Source organism: Lacerta agilis, chromosome 11 (genome assembly GCF_009819535.1).
Source record: "Lacerta agilis isolate rLacAgi1 chromosome 11, rLacAgi1.pri, whole genome shotgun sequence".
NCBI classification, from domain to species: domain Eukaryota; kingdom Metazoa; phylum Chordata; class Lepidosauria; order Squamata; family Lacertidae; genus Lacerta; species Lacerta agilis.
Genome location: NC_046322.1, coordinates 14,829,923 through 14,837,510, shown reverse-complemented (window position 1 = coordinate 14,837,510; position 7,588 = coordinate 14,829,923).

The following is a 7,588-nucleotide window of genomic DNA, read 5'->3' as shown; positions in this document are numbered from 1 at the left end:
GACTTTGTGCTAGCAAAAAGAAGAGATTTGCTGTGTGATCCCTGCCAATTCTACACATCTACCTGGCATGTTTGCTTCTAAACTGGTTTACTCCCACTTTTCATAATTCTCAGCCGTACTTCTCTTTGTTCTGGCATGTGGTCAAATGTAAGCACATTTTCCAAAAGGCTACTTGTGTTAGCATTTCTAATTGGTGTAAATACTATTCCTTTAGACTGCAAGAGAACAGCGTACGAATCCAGTTTTAGAAGCACTTTGCATCAAACCGGTGCTGTGTTTTTCACTGTTACACATAATAATGCTGATGATGGGTAAAATTCAAACGAGCAAGTGCAGAATGTTCTTAACTATGTACAGACCACCTTCTGTGGGTGAAATCTACTGTTTAGCGGAAAAACACTGCTGAAGATAACTTTGTATCATCAACTCATGTATGCTTAAAAAAAAAAAAGCTGTCCCGTTGTCCTCAAAATCCAAGCACTTAAAGGAGATTGAAAATGAGTTTGAATAAAAGTACCTATTTTTAGCAATGATTTGTTGACATTTGTAATTTGGCAAAGCTGTGCTGATAGCAGGAAGGAGGAACAAGATTGTTTTAAAGTGATTCAGCCTATAATGTGAAAGACTTTCTTTATACAAAGTAAAATATCCCAAGTTTCCCCCCAGTATTACTCAGTCCGTGCGGGTGGGGATGGCAATCTGAATGCAAACTCCATACCTTTTATATCCTAGCAACTCTTCCCAAGCCCTGCCTCTCACTGCCTGGCCTTGACTACTTCTGCATGGGTGGGATTCCCTTGGAATCTTGACAACTGTGTCCATGCTCCCATTTAGTCTGCATCCAACGATATGCACACAACATTCGCCCCAATCAATATCCATCTTTTTCATTTCTTACAAAGTACTGCATTTTGCTGTGTCTTCCCCCTTCCCTCCCTCCATGGGTTCCATATTTAAGATGAAAATTTCCGCATCTTTTTCCGTTAGCCATCTGTTACGTATCTATAGTTGCCATAAATAATTCCACATTACAAGTGATTGCATCCCTGCCAATGATTTTAACTGTTTACAGTGGTCTTTTAAGAATTTACTCCAGCCTTTTAAAAAATACTTGATCTTCCTGGTTTCTGATCTTCCCCATCAGTTTCGCCATCTCTGTGTACTCATCAGTTTTGTCTGCCATTTTTCTCTTTTTGGTACTTCTCTTTCCTTCCATCTCCGGGCTAGAAGCATTCTCACTGCCAATGTTGCATACATAAAAAGTCTGGGGGTTTTTTTTTTTTGACAAATGTGTTTTTAAACATTTTCCTTAATTCATTATATATCATTTCCCAGAGGGCTTTTACCCGTGCACAAGTCCACCACATACGTTAAAAGGACCCTCCTTCCCTTTGCATTTCCAACACAGATTTGAACTAGTTTTATATATTTTTGCAATTTTACTCAGTGTTAGATGCCAACCACACATCATTTTCGACTTCAGTGCTTTTGTAAGCCGCCAATGTCTTTTGCCTGCATGGAGAGACTTTGCGGTGCTGTGAGAGGAGATGCAATAGCCATCTTCAAATATCTTAAGGGCTGTCACATGAAAGATGAAGCAAACCTGCTCTGGACCTGTACCAAAGGTTTCAAGTGACTCTGCATTAGGACAAGGTTACCAGATGTCCCCGTTTCCCGGGGACAGTCTTGGGATTTATAAATAAGCCCCCATACAAAATCCATTGAGGTTGAAAAGTGTTCCCAGATCCATTGAAAAAAAATCTGGTAACGTTACCTTAGGAAGCACTTTCTGACAGCTGTTCAGCAGTAGAATGGACTCCCTCAGGAGGTTGTGGACTCTCCTTCCTTGGAGGTTTTTTAGCAGAGGTTGGATGGCTGTCCGTCATGGATGCTTTGGTTGAGGTTTTTGCATTGTAGGGCTTGGACTAGACCTTGGGGTCCCTTCCAACTCCATGATTGTATGATTCTGTGTGAGAGAGGGAGCGCAGAAAACTGGCTTTCTCATGTCTGGGATGTAGCGTAGTGCTCAAAGATAAACCTATTTCTCTGCTCACATCTGCTTAAAGCCCTGCCCATCATAGTTTTCCAGGAGGTGATACTCCAGTCATTTTCAAAATAATGATTGGCAAATTAACAGTGCCCTTCCTCAGTGGCAGCATTCAGAGCTGCTATGAGCTATAAATGTGCAATACACACACACACACACACACACACACACACACACACACACATTTAAAGTTGCTTTGGGCTAGTGTGTCTAGCTCAGTATTATGCTACATGCCAACCTCTCCAGGCAAAGTTTATTGGGCTAGTGGGTTGTTTTTTGAAAGAATATATGAAAGCGGTATCAGTATTTTTAATTTCCTATAAAGTGAATCAAAGCCATCTTGGACAACCTTGCCCAATATGCTATCTTATTTCAAAAGGAAAGTTCATGTCTGCTGATTAACAAGTGATAAGCTTGGATTACTGAACATCCTGTACTATTTTTAAGGAGTAGGGTGTCCTTTAATTAGAAAGGTACTAAGGTGGATTAAGGGATTAGCCAAGAATGACTCCTCCCATATGTCCAATGAAATGGGTGGCTCTGTTGTTTGGAGGCCCATTCGCAGGCAAATAATGCAAACAGTTATTAAAGCTATACCCAAAAACGGTTGACACAGTTCTGTAGTACTCCTCAAAAAGAGCATGTTGCAACATAACAACGCTGCTCCTCCAAGCTATGTGGACCGTGCTGCAAAACCCTAAGAGAAATCCCTGTTAGACATGCATTAAAATTTAACTCAAATCTTAAATCCGGATTTAAGACTTTACTTTGAAGCAGCGGCCTTTTGCTGGTTGAAAGATTGGTTTAAACTAGAGAACGTGGACGTGTTGGACTTGGAAGGACATGATAATATGTTTGGTTGGCATGCATACCTTTGGTACGATAAGGTTAAAATCCACAGAACTTTTAAGAATCACATAGTTAGAAAATCCTTGTATCAGGTTTGGATAAGATATAAAGACTTATTGGAGAGAAAGACTCCTAGATGGATTTCACCAGTGGAGGCCAAGGCCTATAAGAGACCGAATATGTCTGCAAGTTGGTTACGATATATGGACATATTGCAGCAGGAAGGGGACTCATTTAAGCTGAAAAGCTATGATCAAGTCAAAAGTCAAGTCCCCGACTGGCTGCAATATCACCAGGTACATGAAACATTTAAATTAGATAAAAAAATTGGTTTTCAAATGGAAAAATCAAAACTGGAAACAGAACTGATCGAATCGAACTCTAAAAACCTTTCCAAGATGTATAATTTGTTGCTAGAGTGGCATACGAAAGATGAATTAGTTAAATCGACAATGATAGATTGGGCGAAGGATGTGGGACATAACATCATGATGGATGACTGGGAGAGATTGTGGCAGAAAGGTATCAATTTTACTGCTTGTAACAGTTTAAGAGAAAACATAATGAAAATGGTATACAGATGGTATCTGACACCAGTTAAGATAGCTAAGATGAATTCCAAAATGTCAGATGTGTGTTGGAAATGTAAAGTTGCGAAAGGTACCTTTTTCCATATGTGGTGGTCGTGTTCAGGGGTAAATGCTTTCTGGGACAAGATATATAATGAGCTTAAAAAGGTAATGAAAATTACCTTTGGTAAGAAACCAGAGGCATTTCTCTTGAGCATGACCAATGAAGAGATACCCAGTCAGGACAGAGTATTTTTTATGTATGCCACAACAGCGGCTAGAATTTTATTGGCAAGAACCTGGAAAGGTGAAGAGATTCCAACAGTGGAAGAATGGCAGATGAAGTTAATGGGCTACATGGAACTCGCAGAACTGACCGCTAGAATCCGAGACCAGAGGGAGGAGAAGGTGTCGCAGGATTGGAAGAAATTTAAAGACTATTTAGTTAAATCTGTAAAATTGAATATTTGAGCAGAATCAAGCAGAAGATTGGCTTTAGCAGGGCTATGTTAGTTAAAATTGTTTGGAAGAAATTTTTTGTATGAATGACTTAAGTGTTAGAAAGTATCTTAAGATTCTCATGTTTAAGTTATGATTTATATTTGACTAAGTAAAGATAAGTGCATCAAGAAATAGGGTAAATGTTAATGGAATAAGATATAAAGCTACCTATAACATATATATGATTCTGAAGACAGTGGAGGGAACAGGGGAAGTCCCCTGAATAGAGAAGATTGCAACAAGAAAATTACAAAGATAAGTGTTGGTTAAGGTTAGTATATGTTTTTCTTTATGTCTGTTTATATTGTTATTGTTTTTATTGTGTTTTTGTATTGTGTTTTTATGGTGTTTATGTTTATGTTTATGCTATGTTTCTCTTTGTTTTAATGGAAAACAATAAAATCTTTATAAAAAAAATAAAAAAATAAAATTTAACTCAAATCATGGGTATACACCCCCTTAAAGATGTACAGATGGAAAGAAGCAGTATTATGAGCATAGTAAAGGTAAAGGTAATGGTACATCCGCGACTGGACCTAACGGTCAGGGGTACCTTGACTGTTAGGTCCAGTCGCGGGCCATTCTGGGGTTGCGGTGCTCATCTCGCTCTATAGGCCAAGGGAACCGGCGTTTGTCCGCAGACAGCTTCCAGGTCATGTGGCCAGCATGACAAAGCCACTTCTGGCGAACCAGAGCAGCGCACGGAAACACCATTTACCTTCCCGCTGGAGCAGTACCTATTTATCTACTTGCACTTTGACGTGCTTTCAGACTGCTAGATGGGCAGGAGCTGGAACCAAACAACAGGAGCTCACCCCATCGCAGGGATTTGAACCACTGACCTTCTGATCAGCAAGCCCTAGGCTCTGTGGTTTAGACCACACCGCCACCTGCATACTCAAATCATGGGAATCCACCCCCTTAAAGATGTACAGATGGGAAAAAAGCAGTGTTATGAGCATTGTAGTAGTATTACCATATTGACCTGAATATAAGCCACACTTTTCTCCCCAAATTCCAACCGTGAAAAGTTAAATTATGACATATTCGCGACCTTACAAAAATTATCCAGTTTGCAGCCAGGACCGTGGGGCAAACAGCGCCAGGAGGAGCACGGCAAAGCGGCGCCCACCCCATGTGTAGTCCCCCGTCCTCTCCCCCAAGGGGAGAAAGTGAAGAAGGGAGCGGCTTATATTCGGGTATTGTCTTTTTTTCTCTCCCCCCCCCTTGACTTTTAAATGTGCGGCTTATATTCAGGCCAATACGGTAACCACTTCCAGTGCTTCCAAATCTTTCTCTTAATTTGGTCAGCTTGTCTCTTGTATATCAGGGATAGGGAACCAGAGGTCATCCAGATGTGGGGCTACCTTTGAAGGTGACCCGGAAACTGCAATTAATCCAGAATGCGGCAGCTAGACTGGTGACTGGGAGTGGCCGCCGGGACAACATAACACCGGTCCTGAGAGATCTTCATTGGCTCCCAGTACGTTTCCGAGCACAATTCAAAGTGTTGGTGCTGACCTTTAATGCCCTAAACGGCCTCGGTCCTGTATACCTGAAGGAGCGTCTCCACCCCCATCATTCAGCCCGGACACTGAGATCCAGTGCCGAGGGCCTTCTGGCGGTTCCCTCACTGCGAGAAGCAAAGCTACAGGGAACCAGGCAGAGGGCCTTCTCGGTAGTGGCGCCTGCCCTGTGGAACGCCCTCCCATCACAGGTCAAGGAGATAAACAACTACCTGACATTCAGAAAATACCTGAAGGCAGCCCCTTTTAGGGAGGTTTTTAATGTGTGATATTTTTGTATCTGATTTTTGTTGGAAGCCGCCCAGAGTGGCTGGGGAAATCCAGCCAGATGGGCGGGGTACAAATAATAAATATTATTATTATTACTACTACTACTACTACTACTACATCTCTCATAACCCCAGATCACTGGCCATGCTGGTTGTGGATGGTGGTAGCTGGAGTCCCGCAGCCTACCCCCATCCCTGTCTTATACCATTTCACTTCTTCCTCGTTTCTTTCATTCTGCATTATCAAAATGTTTCCTTTGCAACTTGCCCTTTTCCTTTCGCAACACCAACCTGCTGTCAGTGCACAAATCTGGGCCTTGTCATGACCACAGGGGAGGGAGGGAGTGGACACTGGCTGAGATGCCTGTTGATTTGTTCTCCAAACAAAACCGCGCTATTTAATTTTTGCCTATTTCCCCCATGCACCGTCCGCACACAAATTTGCTGTGAATTAGACTCCGATGCTCCAAACCATTTCCAAACACCATTAAGTTACTGTCATTTGCTTGATTCAGAAGTGTTCCATCAAAGACATTGGTGCCTAAAAATAGGATGCAAGGACAGTCTATTGAGCCCTCCTTGTGACACTAATCCAGGTAAATGCTACACTATTTGCAGCTTCTGCGTGGCTTTGACTCTCCAGCTAGTTATGTACAGGTGAAACTCGAAAAATTAGAATATCGTGGAAAGGTTCATTTCTTTCAGTAATCTAATCCAACTTAAAAGGTGAAACTAATATATGAGATAGACTCATGACATGCAAAGCGAGATATGTCAAGCCTTTATTTGTTATAATTGTGATGATTATGGCGTACAGCTGATGAGAACCCCAAATTAACAGTTTCAACTTTGGGGTTTTCATCAGCTGCATGTCATAATCATCACAATTATAACAAGCAAAGGCTTGACATATCTCACTTTGGATGTCATGAGTCTATCTCATATATTAAACTCCACTAGCTAATGAAAACAATTGCTTACACAAATGGACTTTTCCACGATATTCTAATTTTTCAAGTTTCACCTATATATTTGAGTATAAATTTGAGAGAGGCTTAGTTCTGATTAAAGGGATAAAGTTGTGTCTGGACTATACCACTACCCTTTTACCTTTTTTATACTTCAGACTATAAAGGAGATGTCCTTGAATGAAAGACTGAATACTCCACATAAATAACATTTGCTCCTCCGTGTTATCCTGTTTTCTGTGTTCTGGGCAGGATTTTGTGATTATAAAAATTAGGGCCCTGTCACATGAGCTGCAAACCATAGTCTGAAATTAGTGGAGCTCAGAGGTTTACCACTTCAGTGATATACACTTGCTCATCTCTACATATTGTCTTATTTTATTATTTATTATCAGCATTTATATATCACTTGGAGGCCTTTTCCACCTGGCCTGGGAGGGCGGAGCCCTGACTGACTCCAGCTGCAAAAGTTGTTGGGGGAGTTGTTGCTGTGTGTGTGTGTGTGTCTTTATTTTAGATCTTCTGATTTTTGTGGAAATTGTTAGGTTTGGTTGTGTATTTTATGATGTTTATTGTTCATGACTACTTTTGTTAGGTTGCGGTTATGTCTTTTTTTCATGTTGTCAGCTGCCTTGAGCATGGGTTGAACTGTGGGAAAGGTGGCATACAAATAAAATTATATCTGCATGTACTACCCTTCGTCAAAAGACCACTGGGCAATTTACAACATAGAACTTAATAAATAATATACAGTATTTCAAGGCATAACCCAATAGCCCGACAATATGAAAAAGTAAAACAGTTGTATACAGTTCTCTCATTCTTTGCTCTCTCTTTTTGGTAAAAATATATATGAAGT